At 39.5% G+C, this 15513-nt stretch overlaps 1 long non-coding RNA gene and 1 pseudogene across 1 annotated transcript in view; one reads left to right on the top strand and one right to left on the bottom strand.

Annotated features, from left to right (window-relative positions):
* Positions 1–6063: 6063 nt before the first annotated feature.
* LOC107136693 lies at positions 6064–6470 on the bottom strand (annotated as a pseudogene).
* A 658-nt stretch (positions 6471–7128) lies between these two features.
* LOC125619409 overlaps positions 7129–15513 on the top strand; it is a 29460-nt gene continuing 21075 nt past the window's right edge. Inside the window, exons 1-2 of the long non-coding RNA XR_007350940.1 lie at positions 7129–7901; positions 8279–8359. This is a non-coding gene — a long non-coding RNA (uncharacterized LOC125619409). The remainder of the gene's footprint in view (positions 7902–8278; positions 8360–15513) is intronic.

The following is a 15513-nucleotide window of genomic DNA, read 5'->3' on the forward strand; positions in this document are numbered from 1 at the left end:
CTGAGTACCCAAAATAGACAAGCCTACTACCTGGTAATAGGCAGTACTGGACAATAGGTTTCCCCACTGGGCAAAGACTGTGACCAGTAAGCATACAATGTATCTAAAATCAATTCAGACCATATGTTCCCTGTGGGGAGATTTTGCTACAGAAAGAGTCTGAATTACAAATACTGTTTCTTCCACACTCACCAGTGAGATAAATTGCTCCTCTCCTAGGAGCATCCATGGGGGTGGAAATACTCAGGAGTGTTACAGCTCAAGTGCTTCACTCATGGGGGGAAACATCAGGAGTGGAGAATGAGTATTTACTCCAACAGAATGTTTAGCACAGTGCCTAGAATAAAGGAAACTTTATTATATGAAATCTGTGCTATTATAATTAAAAAGTGAAAATAAGCCCATAATATGTTTTGGACTTTGATACAAATGGGAAAGAGGTAGGTGGCAAGTGTAGAGGAAAAGATAAAAACCTGAATACTGAAGGTCCTCATATGTCCTAATATGCATTTTCATTTTGTTTCAGGAAGAGACACTCAAGTTTGCATTTTAAGAGATGAACTCTAACTGCAGTATATAGGATAGAGAAGATAGAGTCTCTATGAACCAGGGACTATGCTATGCCTAGTACAACATTGGTTGTCTATTTTAGTCTCCGTGAGCATCCTGAAGACAATACTATTCTCATTTTGCTCCCATTTTATAGAAGACAGAACTGAGGATTTGAAAGTTTAAGTAACTTACCCAAGATACCACTTGTAAATTAAAAACAGAATTTGATCCTGTGTCTTCCTGGATGCCAAGACTTAGCACAGGCCTCATGAGCATGTGACCTGTGCATTCACACAGAGCCCTGAGCTTAAAAGGCCCTTGAGCCTGGTTTAAGGCTCTGTGGTCACTGTCTTGAAATTCTCAATAATTTTAGAATAAAAGACCCACATTTTCATTTTGCACTGGGTCTCTCAAATTATGTAGCCACCTCAGCCAGGATGTACTATTTTTCATCATCTCAGCCACCATTTCCCTAAATCTTGAAGGATTTCACACAAATAAAACTCCCCTTCCAATCAAAGAGTTGTGAAGAATTAAACTACTCCAGGTAAAATATTATTCAGTTACTGATTATGTGTGGGTATTTCTGCATTTATACAGAGTTCAGAGCCAAATCTTCATCACCAAACAATCTTTTTTCAGATTCCCTTTGGTTTCCAGGGACTTCCTCAGTGCTGCCCTGCTGGCCCCAGGCTGCAAGTTGGACCCGGGCCAAGAGGTGGTATGGACAAGGCCGGAGGATTAGTTGGGGGTGAATATGTCCACATCTATACACACGTGTCTGTCATATTCCACGTCCAAGCATAAATTAATTTAGGATTATCTTGTTGATGTGTTCCATATTTCAGCTTCCATCAATTGGCACAAACAAGTCAGAGACAATGGAACATATGTTGGTATAATTTCCCAACTTTGCTGCAGCAACAGGTCCACGGAAAGGCAAGCAGCTATTACAGATGAAAGAGGGTGTTTTAGAACATGCTGTGAGAACAGCACAGCACTGGAGCTTAATTTTCAATCATCTTAGTTAGCCATATATTCATAATACTCTTTGAAGTAGTTGGATACTCTCAATATGTCGTTAAGAAAGAACTTTTAAAAATTAGAGGGAAAAAGAAAACACAAACAGAAAGATCCTAAAAACAATTCTAAATCTTTCCATATTTTTTCACGTTCATACACACATACACAGTTACAAAATGGAAAAGAGTGGACATGCTGCTTTGTAATCTAAATTTTTTTTTCTACTTAACATCTGAACATTAATAGTTTGAAAAAAACTTTAATAGTTTTCTTTGAGCATTTTAATCATTTTTTATGAAGAACATTATTGTTTAAAACATGATTTTTTTAAAGCTAACCTGAAATATCTTCTTCAAAATATATGTATATTTTTAAGGTCTTTGATATATATTGCTGAATTGTTCTCTCGATTGGATTTACATAGTTTACATATATAGTTCCAGCTTAGTGTGGGGGTTCCTGTTTGCATAACCCTTTTCTAAAACATTTGGAATAAAAAATTTTAAAAATTTCGATTGGGGGCTGGAGTTGTGGCTCAGTGGTTGAGTGCTCACCTAGCACAGGTGAGGCACTGGGTTAGATCCTCAGCACCACATAAAAATAAATAAATAAAAACAAAGGCTTTGTGTCCACCTACAACTAAAAAAAAATTTTTAAAAGAAACTTTGGAGCAGTGCAAATAGTTTTAAAAAGTTTTTCGAATAGGAATCTATTTTTGTTTTGTTCTACTTTGGGTACTAGGGATTGAACCCAGGGGGACTTAACCACTGAGACACATCCCCATTCCTTTTTTATATTTTATTTAGAGACAGGGTCTTGCTGAGTTTCTCAGGGCCTCACCTTGGCCTTGCTGAGGCTAGCTTTGAACTCAAGATCCTCCTGCCTCAGACTCCTGAATCCCTGGGATTATGGCATGCACCAACTCACTGGCTTGTTCTTCTCTTTTTAGCCGTTCAGCAAGCTATGGTGCATACCATGACCTTGGAAGGGCAGAAGATGCCCTGCCACTACTCCACACTCTGAGCCTCCATGTTTGGATATGGATAATAGTTTCTCTCTGTTGGAGAGAAGAGATTTTCTGGGTTTTCCATAGCTTTGACTTTATGTTAGATACCATATCTTCGCTTAAGAGAAATGACTATTGACTGAACATCCTTTTTTTTTTGTTTTTTAAGTTAGATTTTAATTTTTCCTGAGCTTTTCTTTTCTTGCTAAATAATATCCTTAATTTATTCTCTAACATATTGCTCTAGAACTTGCTTACCCTTTATCAAACAAATTAATGGTTTCCAATCTGGTCAGTGTTAGTCATATTGTTCCATGTTATTGCTTAATTTAAGTGCCTAAAAATGACTTTTAAATAAGAGCTATATCTCAAGGAAAGTTGTTCCAACTAACTCTAAAGCTTTGGCATCCATTTTTATGCTAGAGTTGTCTTCTGTATTTTTTTGGATATCAATTCTTCCAGAGCTTTCTAGAATTCATCAAAGAAGAAATAGTCTGAAAACCAGGCTTCCAGAATCCAGATATTATTCACAGGAACTCAAGATACTTTTCTAGCTCCTAGATTTGCTCTACTGGGGGTGTATTGATCAGGGTCCATATTAATGAGAACTTTCACAGGGAGTTGTTATAAAGAAATTTTCTTTGACCTGAAATTGAATAAGTAATTTTAGGGGAATATGATATGGTTTGGGATCCTGAAACGACATTTATTCAGTCATACTAATAAAGTAACCATAATTCTTTTCATTAATTGCTTTTATCTCAATTAACATTGCTCTTTGAACTGTAGGAGCACCAATAGAATAACATCAATTTGAATCCCTCCAGAGCCTCTGGGATTACAGGTGTACCACTTTAACTACTAACCTCAACTGTGTGCTCACACCACTGCAGTAGCAGAGTGTTGCCAATTGAAGGAAGGACTGTGGGTGGGACAGTTGTTCTCATCAGGTTTCTTTGGAATAGTGCCCTAAACTTGAAGGATAATTTTTCTGCCTGTAACATCAGGGAACTGCTTGTCTAATTATTAGCTCAAATAAGAAGACGAACTAAACAGTCTAAGAAGGACTCAGGAAACATATTGGGGACACTACATAATGGTTTATGTTGGGCTCTCCTATTTTTTATTTTGCTTTCAGGTACTCTACTGCTCATTTTGGGAATCTTTGCTCATTTCTTTTATTAGAAGGTTATCATTTTATAATATACTTTGAACACACTTTTAGGTAGCTAAAATTGGATTTCAATAGTTTTGAGAACCCTGTTGCCTAGTAAAAAATGGGAAAAAGTGGGACTAGGGACGAGAAATAGTTATTTTTAAGTTATTAGCAAATTCTCATTTTTCTAGGGGTGAAATTTTGAATTCACTTGTTTTATTGCATCATTAGCTCTTTGATGCCTTTTAAATTGGTGTATTATAATTACACAAAACAGTGGGGTTTGTTGTTGTATATTCCTACATGCACACAGTAGAACAATATAATTTGGTCAACATTTTCCCCCAGTTCTCCCCTCCCTCCTCTCTCCTCCTGATCCTCTTCCTCGACTGAATTTACTTTTTAATTGGTATTGTGGATTTAACCCAGACACGCTTTACTGAGCCACATCCCCAGCCCTTTTTGTTTTTTATTTTTTACTTTGAGACAGGGTCTCATTAAGTTGCTTAGGGCCTCACTAAGTTGTAGAGGCAGGTCTTGAACTTTCCATCCTCCAGTCTCAGCCTCCAGAGCCTCTGGGATTACAGGTGTACCACTGTTCCCGGCTCTACTGGCTTTTCTTTTAAGAATAGCTTGCTCCTTTACTTCCTCTCCTTGATTCACAGACCTATGTATTTGATTATAGGGAAGATACCACATATAATGGTCTCTAATTCAAAGTATACACTGCACCCTGTAAGAGACAATTCCAACTTTCACATGGTTGTTTCCCAGTTGACACAGTAACTGAGTTTTTAGTAAGCCATTCTAGCTTTGAAATAACCCAGCCATTTCAGAGAGATGGGTTATGTGCACAACATAAGTTATGGGCATTTCACCCATTGCTGAAGAAACCCTCACCTAGGGAAGATTCCTTTTATAAAGGAGTGCCCATTGCCCTTAAGGCTCACCATCATCACCCCTTTTACAAGTGGACCCTTGAATAGGGTCAACTCTCAGCAAGTTCCAGGTGCATAATATACACTATGCTCTAGGAAGAAATAACTTGCCTAATTTCAAAGCCTTGATAATAATATTCAGCAATAGAAACCTGGGGAGCTTTTCAAGGATATTTGTCCAAAAAGGATATAACATTAGTTTTGGCTTAATTCATTGATTTGGGTAGGCTTCCTGGAGAATCTGGATTTAATGTGTAAGTTCCATGTTAATTAACCCTTTACTAAAACCTGGATTCAAGGGTGGCTTATAATCCATGAGGATGGTATGCCAGAACTTTTCTGATATGATGTGGAGAAAGAAATCCACAGAAAATCCACAAGAAGTCCACAGGCATAACAATGTTGGACTGAATTTATCAAGTGTAACCTAATGACCATCTTGCTACCTACCACTCCCCTAGAAGGCCCAGAAGACATTCTCTTAGCTGAGATATTGACAAGTCCACTAGTGAAGGGCACACCTGCATCCTTGAAATGCTTCATGATTTTTGCTCTTTGAAGTCCACATGTGATTGTCAGGGTGCTGCCCATGCAGATGGGCTCCCTGGTTGGATTATGAAGTATCTTGGTGTAGTTATTGTGTCTTATTAGAGTATTGAGTTTCTTGCAACTGCATATTGATTTTTTCAACAAATTTGAACAACTTTTAGCCATTATTTCCATAGACTTTTTCTTTTTGCAGCAATTATTAGTTTGCAGCAATTTATTATTTTGATACAAGATCTTCCCAAGTTGGCTAGACTGGCCTTGAACTTGTGATCCTCCTGCCTCAGCCTCCTGAGTAGTTGGGATTACAGGTGTGTGTTACACTTCCCAATTTTTTTTTTGGTAGGGAAATCTGCAGGTCTATTTTATTTCCACTAGAAAAATATTATAATCTATGTAAAATTTTGGTCCACTTTTTTTCTCCTTTACTTCTACAATTCAAGATTGAACATTTACTCAAGTAAAAGCAGAATCACATATCGAATTAAATATTCACATCATGAAATTAATAGGATTTAATTGAATCAGGTTTGCTTTTTAGTATTTTTCAGGAACAATAACTCCTTTTTCTTACATGTTATTTTCCCTGTACTTTCATTTATTTGAGTGATGATCTAATGAATGTCTCTTCTCTCACATTCAGCAATGAGTGTACATAAGTGTAATTTGCAGCATCAGTAACTAGATTCATTATCTAATATTTATGTCAGATCCCTTTCTGCTATGGTGTTCCCACAGTAACCTCAGATATTTTAGTCACATGTACACTTTCCAATGTCAATTGTAAAAATCAAGATGTTAATTTAAAGAAACGATGATAACAGCACTGTGCCCACTTGTAGTCATGCTGTTGTGAGAGGACCTCGGACAGTTACTGCTTCAATCTCAGCACCCTCCTTTGGGTAAAGCAGCAGCATGGTAAGCAGCCTTAGCAGGAAAATTACTCTCAAAATACTGTTTGTAAATCCCATTGACAGTATTGAAATCATTTATGTTAGCCAGCAAAATAGTGGCTTTGACCACATTAGTGAACTCACAGACTGCAGCTTTCAGAATTTTACCTATCTTTGTAAGAACTTGTTTAGCTTTTGCTGCTACCTCTCCTGGCACAAGGTGTTCTGCTTGAAGAGTCGATGCCTGTCTGTTCAGAGATGTAAATGATCCTGTTGACTAATACTGTTTGACTATAGGGACCAGTGGACCCTGGGGCTTTTGTGATGCTGAAAACCTTTTTGATCAGGTAAGACATGGCTAGACCTTCTTTCTGGAGAGGTCAGTTGGGGGTGGGCTCTCTGGGTATTATGCTCAACTATTTTTTAAAAAAGATTTTTTCTCTCCTCTCTTCTCCTTCTTCTTGGGCCCTACATCTACATGAATAGTAGGCTGTTTGAGGTTGTTCTGAAGCTCACTGTTTGTTTTTTTCTTTTTCTCTGTTTCATTTTGAAAAGTTTCTATTGATGTGTCTTCAAATTCGCTAATGCTTTCTTCCACAATGTCTAATCTAATGTTAATACCATTTAGTGTATTTTTCATCTCATGTACCATGTTGCACTTTTCAACCTTAGAAGTTTGATTCGAATCTTTTTTATATCACCATCTATGTCTTTCCCTACCATACTAATGATTTCTTCTACTTTCAACACATGGATTATAATTATAATACCTGTTTTAATGATCATGATTCTATTATCTGTATCATTATGAGTCAATTTTAGTTGATTTTCTTCATCTTTTTAGGTTATATTTTTGTATGTCTGGTAATTTTTTTTGAATGCCAATAGTTGTGAACTCTACATTTTTAGGTGCTGCATATGCTTTAATTTCTTTGCATGTACTTAATATTTGTTCTAGAATATAGTTTATATATTATATATATATATATATATATATATATATATATATATATATTTCTAGAATATAGAATATAATTTCCTTGGATACATTTGATTGTTTCAAGCCCTGTTTTAAGTTTTGTTATGCAGGTTAACAAAGTCTAGGTCTGATTTTTTTCCCCTATTACTAACATACTATATTTCTGAGTACTCTCCTGGTTCCCCTGTATTATTACAAGGTTTTTTCATACCAGTTGGTGGGTTCACCAAATATTTCTGAATCTCTGTGAGCTCTGAAGATTGTCCCACCCACTCCTTTTGAGTGGTTGAATAGAAAAATAACAAACTCATTTTCTCCTATATTCTCACATCACTTATGGTATCTGATACCAAGGCAAGCAGTTAGTTCTGTAGTGGACACTTGCTGGATGCCTTCCAATTCAATCTTGAAAATATCTACATGAGATAGTGTCAGATCCCACAGGTTGAGGGTTCATTCTCATAGGACTTCTCCCCACTTTCAGCATCAACCACAAGCTCCAGATTGCTTCACCTGTGCTTCTGAAGGACTGGCTATAATTCAGGGTTCCCATAACCCCCACCTTGGGTTCAATTAATTTGCTAAATAAGCTCATAAAACTCAGGGAAATACCCTTACCAGTTTATTGTAAAAGATACTGCAAAGCATACAAGTAAAGAAATGCTAGGCCAAGCTATATAGAGAGAGGCAAGGGGTTCCCATGCCCTCTCTGGGTGCCCTCACCCTCTAGGAACCTCCATGTGTCCAGCAATCCAGAAGATCTCTGAACGCTGTTCTTTTGGACTTTTATGGAAGCTTCATCACACAGGTATGAGTTTACATTTTTAGGTGCTGCATATGCTTTAATTTCTTTGCATGTACTTAATATTTGTTCTAGAATATAGTTAATTTCCTTGGAAACATTTGATTGTTTCAATCCCTGTTTTAACCACTGATCATTGGTGATCCATTCAACCTTCAGCCACTCTCATCTTCCCAGAGGTTGGGGGGTGGGTTAGAGCCAAAAGCCCCAATTCACTAATTCAGCCTTGGTCTTGACCAGTCCCTATCCTGGAGTTACCTGGGAGATGCCAGTCATTAGTCAATTACCACTCATCACTTTAAAGATTCCAAAACACAAGAATGAAAACCAAATAAATTTATATTTCAAAATATCACAGTAGTTCTTTTTTTTCTCCCCCACAGTGGTTCTTTTCCCAGTCTTGGGTAGTTCCCCCCCCTCCCCCCGGATGCATGTGCTGATCACTGCTCAGCTGAAGAATCTCTGTAAGTAAGCCTCAATATATTTACAGGATTTTAAAAATTAAAAGTGACAGAAACCCAACTTAAATTAGATTTTTTTAAAAAAGGTATTTGTTGATTCACAAGATTAAAATCCTAGAACAGAACTGACTTGAGAGGTAGTGGAAGCAGGAGCAAATGAGGTCATCTCTCTTGTTCCTTTTCCATCTATCTCTTGTCTCTGTCTTTCTCTGGTTGATATTGTGTGAGTTGTTACAGGAGATGGCTTCTTCCAAGCAGAGGGTGAGGTGGCCCCAGCTAGTGGTGGCTCACATCATCATCCTTACAGGTCTTTCCTTATGTCTTTTCCTTATGTCCATTTTGAATCTCAAGAGGGACTCATTGGCCTCTTTGGGTGACATGTCCCTCTCTGAAGTAAACATTGTGTGTGGGATAGGGGGAGTGCTGATGTGCAAGGCCAGGACTACCCCTACTTAAAATATTCAAATGAATTCCTTGCAGGAGAGAACAGTCTTATCACTGAAAGATGTTAAGGGAGGAATGTTGGGGAGGAAAAACAGCAATAATCAACACATCCAGCTTCTTTATCTGTATGTTGGTTAAATAATCTAAAATGTGATAACATTGTAGGTGTCTGGAATATAATAAGCATAGCAAGTGTTATGGTATTAGCAATCATCCAACCTTAGTACTTCCAGTTGTCAGTAAATTCTTCCACTTCTCTGTATCACTTACACTCAGTAAAGAACTTTCTCCTGTGTCTGTGCCAAGAATTGCTTGAATTCCTACCTGTGGGCCTCAGTTTCTAGGTAACTGGGTTCCTGATCGTTCACCATTGCAATTTCTCAAATATACCTGCTTCTGCTTTGCCTAAGCAGAGATCTTATGTAAGCATCAAATTAGCCACAGGAAACAGATGGTCCACTTGAATTGGGTAATTTGAAGAGAGTTTAATAAAGGGATTATTTATAAAGGTGTTGTCAGGTTAGAGGGAAATCACAAGGGATAGTGCAATACCCCGAGCTGTTGAAAGAGTACTGTTGTTGCACAAGGTTTGATGGGACAAAGGACAGAATGGTGACTGGAGTTGGAAAGAGAGGGATACCTGGAAGAAACTGAGAAATCCTGTTCACCTGTATTACCTCACAAAGAAGGCTATCGTGGGTAAATACCCTGGCCTCCTAACCTTACCACCTACCTTCTTCCTGATTTCCATTGCTCCCCCATTGGTTGAATTCAGTGGGAAGCCATAGGCTGAAGGAGCCTGTTGAACAACCCAGAAGTCTGCCCCTTTCCTGGGGCACAGAGAAAGTTGAGAAAGAGAAAAGTCTAGAACAAATGGGAAGCATTCAGCATCCTGAACTGAGTTTAGATGCTTTTTCCCAGGGTGAAACAACTTATTCTTGTCTGTTCAGAATTTCCCTGCTCTTGATGTGGGGAACTCTGAATTTCTACAGCCTGGAAGGGGAAAGGTCGCTGCCAGTGTCTATTATTTAATGAAGCAAAATGCTGGTTGCAAGTGCCTGGGAATTTGCAACCTCATAACAGGAGGTCTTGTTCTTTAGTTGTGTCTCTTGAGTGGATCCTAAATCAAACCATTTCTTGAAGGAGACAGCTTTACTACTGGGCAACTGGAAAGAATTAGCACCGAGAAAGGAGAGCTTATTACCTTATGTGGTCAGGGGAGGAGGCAACTTGGCTGACTTGGAAGACTGGTCTGTCGACATGTTCCACAGATACCGAGTTCACCTCATGTTCAAAATGTTTAGGATGGAAGCCAAGGATGGAGAGCAGGGGGAGTGAAAAATGCATAGTAATGAAAGGGGGACTCGGTGAGGTGAACACAGATTGGTGCAAAATATAGACAGATAAGAGAGGAGACAAGGGTTGAGGTGCCCGATGGCAAAGTGGAAAGTGAGAAGTGCTAGAGAAAAACTTTCAACCTGGGAGCCACAGGCAATCCTGTGGTGGAGAGAAAGAGCAGACTTTAGTTCAGCTTTGGCAGTGGCAGATGAACAGGGTCCAAGCAGCTGCTGATTAATACAGTTGTAGGAGAATGCAGGCCTGGCTGGGATATCGGCTCTTTGTTTTGAATCCTGATTTTTTTTTTTCCCCTGAAACACCTTGGAAGCCACTTAGCCAAAGCAAGTGAGGAAAAGAGAAAGCCAGGCTGTCTGGCAGGCCTGCAGAGCAGGGGACTTGCTGAGCTACTCGATGGGTGATTTCAGACCAGCACTTCAGGCGGTGATCCCAGTGGAGGCCTGCGTATTTGGGATATATTACTTAATATTTCAAAGGAAAATCACAACCCAAGTGGCCCTGGCTTTAGTGCATGCTTATCTTCACCGCCTTTGTCTTTTAGAGATCAACGCTCTGCCGCTGTGTTGCTATTGTAAGGATGGAAAAAATAGAACCATTTTAATGTTGTGCTGTTTGCCTTTCCCGACAGTTAAGGAGCAGCCCATTATTAGCTGGCAACACTGTTGTGACATCAGTGGTGACTTTGCTGCTTGGGATTCAGCTCATGAAATAGCTGCCTCCCTGGTATAATTTTTTATTTCTTTTTCCTTTTTTTTTCTTTCCATCTCTCATGTTTCATTCTGAGACGTATAATTGGCTAAAGGGCTATCTATGCTTTTGGTCTAACTGTTGGTCCTTTTAAGAATGGGCTGATAGAGCTACTAACATAACTACTAGAGCTACGTTAAGTTTGATGCAGTTCAAGATTCTGGAGTCCTAGGAGACACTTTCTTATGGTAGTCCCTGAATGACAAGTGAGCTGTCTTTGCTGGAGATGGGCAGGGAGTGGTAGGGATTTATTTCCCACGGTTGTCAGGAGGTCCTGGCATGGGGGAAGGAGAGCCTCTGAGCTGGTCTGGGGCACCAGAGTCTGGACAGGGAGACCAACAGGTCTGATATGCAGAGTTGGAGACTAGAAGGTGGGGAAGGACATTCTGCCAAGATGAGGACAGTAGAGGCAACAGGAAATGCATTATATACAATAAGTAAAAATATCTAGGATAATCAGAGCCAGGCTTCTCATTATTATTGGTGATGAAAAAATATATGTAAAAAGAGAAAAAAATGCAAACTTAGTGGCATAAGAATGGAACTGCAGATATTGATGAAGTCTTATATCTTTCAATATGTGGAGTTGGAGTAAATACAGATGTGAAATAACACACTTGGGGCTAGGGCTGGGGCTCAGTGGTAGCACACTTGCCTAGGATGTGTGAGGCACTGGGTTTGATTCTCAGCACTGCATATAAATAAATAAAATAAAGGCCTATCACCAACTAAAAAAATATTTTAAAAATATACACACTTATGTGCATGTGTATGTATCTTTGTGTGTGTGTGTGTGTGTGTGTGTATGTGGTATTGGGATTTGAACCCAGAGGGTCTCTACCACTGAGTCAAACCTAAGTGTCCAGGACTGCTCTTGAACTTGAGATCATCCTACTTCAGCATCCAAAGTCTCTGTGGTTAAAAGTGTGTGTCACTATACCCAGTGTGTGTATATGCTTTGTGATCTAAGTTCCAGATTGATGCAAAATTTTAAAAAATTTAATATGAGGGTAATGCTATTATTGAAATGAGGACATAGCACTGACAACATAGTGTTAAAAAAATTAAATGAGGTCATTCATGCAGCAGGTATAATATAGTGACAGGCACAGTAAGCTCTCAATAATGATTATCATTACCCTTTGGAAGAAGAGCCTAACACGAACACCATACTGCATCTTGTTGTTATTGTTTTCACTAAAAATATATTTTGGAGATCTTCTCATAATGGTGCATACTTCACTTTTTAAAATTAATAAATCTAACTGTGTTCTTTACTATATTACTTTTATAATTAGAAAAAGAAAAGAACCCCAATAATTGTAGGGAGATAATCTGCGTTAGTATGTCATCTGCTGATGACTCATAATTTAATTAATTCTTGTTGCTAATGGAAACCTCTGGTTGAATAAGGCATGGTTGTATTTTAATAGCAGCACTTTGGTGGAGAGAATAAGAAACTATAACCAACACCAAATCTATGGACCTAGGGATATTCACACTAATTTTTCCTACTTTTATAAAGCTCTGTATTAAAATACTAACTAAGGGAAGCAGCTGTTAAACTTCATTTCTTCCATCTAACAAAAAATCCCTATTTAAGGTCTGCTGTGACCAGACGCTACTCACTGGGGTAGGGAGGCAGTCGTGAGCAAAACAGCCCTGCCCTCCTGGAGCTCCCTAATCCTAGCGGTGGGGGCACAGGAAATAAACATCACAGCTATTCCTTTTCATCATGGAGAAGTGTAATGTGATAATTTTTTGGTTGGTGCCTTATTAGTCATTTGACTTTTAGTAACCTTTTGAGTCTTGGTTTCCATACATCGAAAATAGAGATCATAATAAATATCTTATGAGGATGTTGTAATCAAATATGTAAAATGACTGGCATAAAGCCAACCCCTTAGCAGGTGTACTTGCTAAATAGAAGCCACTATTATATGTAAATTGTACAGCTTTGGGTTCTTGTTTTTGAGACTATGTACAAACGGTTGCTTTGATTTCTAGTGAAGTTGTTTTCTTTCCCAGGTTGGGTGTGTCAATGGGCACCCTGGGTATACCTTATCATCCTGTGCTGAGACCATTAGTCACTTTGTCTTTACTGTCCTTTTATCATCTCCCACCAATAGGAATAGGAAGTCCATCCTTCTCCTGGGTTCCCTCCAGAAGGAACCCCAAGAAATCTGTCATGATCTCTTGTCACCTACCTTGCATCTCACACTTTGAATAGTTTCTCTGCACTGTACTGTAATTGAGTTTTCCAAGAAGCTTTTCCCAGAGCCCAGGGCTTTCACTAAGCTCTCCAAAGCTCACACATCCAGACCTGGCCTTGTTGGCCATGCTATATATTTCAGCTTTTATCCAGAGAACACTGGATAGGGAAAGGTTTTTTTGTACCGGGGATTGAACTCAGGGGCACTTGACCACTGAGTCACATCCCCAGCCCTATTTTGATTTTTACTTAGAGATAGGGTCTCACTGAGTTGCTTAGTGCCTTTCTTTGCCGAGGCTGGCTTTGAACTTCCGGATTCTCCTGCCTTAGGCTCCCGAGCCGCTGGGATTACAGGCGTGTGCCGCTTCACCCGTCCAATAGAAAGGTTTTAATAGGGAGAACTACTTGACTTCCTTTATATTGTAAATGGAATCCTCAGGTTGTTCTGTAAAAATGGGGTAGAAGGGTCAAAAGAGAAAGCTGGGAGATGGGGAGGGTCCAGCGGTCACCTCGAGGGCAATAGCAGAAACTGGTCAGGATGGTAGAGAGGAGAAGGAAACAAGCTTGAGTTCTATCTGTTTGGAGCCAGAATTGATAGAACTTGTTGGTGAATTCAGTGGAACAGTAAGAAGGAGTAGGGAAGTTTTCAATTGGAACATTTGGGTGGATTTATATGGCTGTACCATTTACTAAAAATGGGAAAGATCGTGATATTAAAACTCTACTAAGTGCTACAAGATTCAAGTTGAGTGTTTGACTCTACAGGGACCAGTGGGTACTCTTGGGGTTTATATATAACCCTAACCAAACTTCAGGGTCCCAGCTCAGTCTCTGAAGGTCTGTGCATGGCCAAGACCACTTCAAACTCCACTCACAGAGCTTCTAGTCCTCTGCAAACCTTACTCCCTTGCCAAACCCATTGGTCTTCTTGGACCACAGAAGTTTCTTTCCTTCTCTAGACATGCTCATCGTCCACCTCAGTGTGATTGAGGGTGGAAAAAGCATCCTTCCTGCAGAGAATGGCCTCTATCACATGTCCTGTAAAAACAATTACCACCCCCTCCCTCCCAAAAAACCTCAAGTATACTTCCCAAAGTCTGGGTTCTTCAATCATAAAGTATGGGAAGTGATAGAGAGTTCAGTTTACAAACAACAGTTTATCATTCCTCCGAAAAAAGTTTTCTTGAATTCCTCAAGAGCACAGACTGGTTAAAAAGCCCATGATCTCATTAAGAAGCAAGTACTTCAACATACTTAATACCTTCAAGAATGTAGCCTCTACACTCAGAGGTATGGAAAATTTACTGTCTTCCCCAAGAACAAAAACCTAAGTTTTTATAAACAAAGGGTCATTCACATGAATAAAAAATAAGAACAACTTCGAAGTCATTGGGCAATCAAGCTAACAGCCTACAGTGGATGCCCTCCTATGTGTACCTAAGGAAGCCTTTCTGTAGAATGAGCTCCTGTTCCCACTCTCACTCCAAAAGTCTGCAGTCAGATAACTGAGTCTTCTTCTGAAGTGACACCAGGTTTGCTGTCCAGCACAACTTCTGCAAATGACTTGATCCAGAGCAACATATCCTAAGACAAGAGAGGGATAGGCAGACATTCCTGGGAAACAGGTTGAAGTACACAGGATCTTAGTGTACAAAAAGCCATCGCTCAGTCAACGTGTTGAAAAGAGATTCCTCACCTTCACGGTTCTCTTAGCCCTGCTTCTTTCATCTCCCTGACTTTGACATCTGTGAAGCACTCTTGTTTCCCTCTCTGAAAAGCTGATGCTTCAGAGTAGGAATAATAGTGAGTAGGAATAACAGCTCATAGCCTTTGTTAATTCCTTTCTGTGAAGCAGCGGACAATATGTTAAGCACCCTACATGCACGCTCTCATAGACTTGGGATAATTGGGCCAGGTAGTAAAGTCACTGTACTCATTTTACACAGGAAAACATCCAAGTGTGGGAGATGAAGCCCTTTGCTTCAGGCGACCTATTTGGTGTCCGAGTCTCAGGATTTGGTGACTTCTTTCTGCTTTGCGCTCCCTTTTCATGTTTCTCCTGGCATGTGCTTCCTGTTACCAGCCTCTCCATTCAGCTAACTTCCCCACAACAGATTGATCTTGCCAAGTTCTCAGGTGCCCCGAGGGTTCCCTGGCAACACTTGCTCTAGTCTTCAGCCGTCCTTGAAAGCGCTCTCTGCTGCCGCCACCTGGCAAGCTTGAGCATCGATTGGTTTCCTTGGTAGTACACATTTGCCTGGAAGAAAAGCTTGGATTTCCCTCCCACCTCTATTTTAATAATCAGATGTTTAGTTACTACCATTTAATTTAAAATAAGAGTGATCAAATATCGAGCTCAGGATCTAATAATGCACTGAAGCTCTCAAAAATGGACATA

Source organism: Marmota marmota, unplaced genomic scaffold (assembly GCF_001458135.2).
Source record: "Marmota marmota marmota unplaced genomic scaffold, marMar, whole genome shotgun sequence".
Taxonomy (NCBI): domain Eukaryota; kingdom Metazoa; phylum Chordata; class Mammalia; order Rodentia; family Sciuridae; genus Marmota; species Marmota marmota.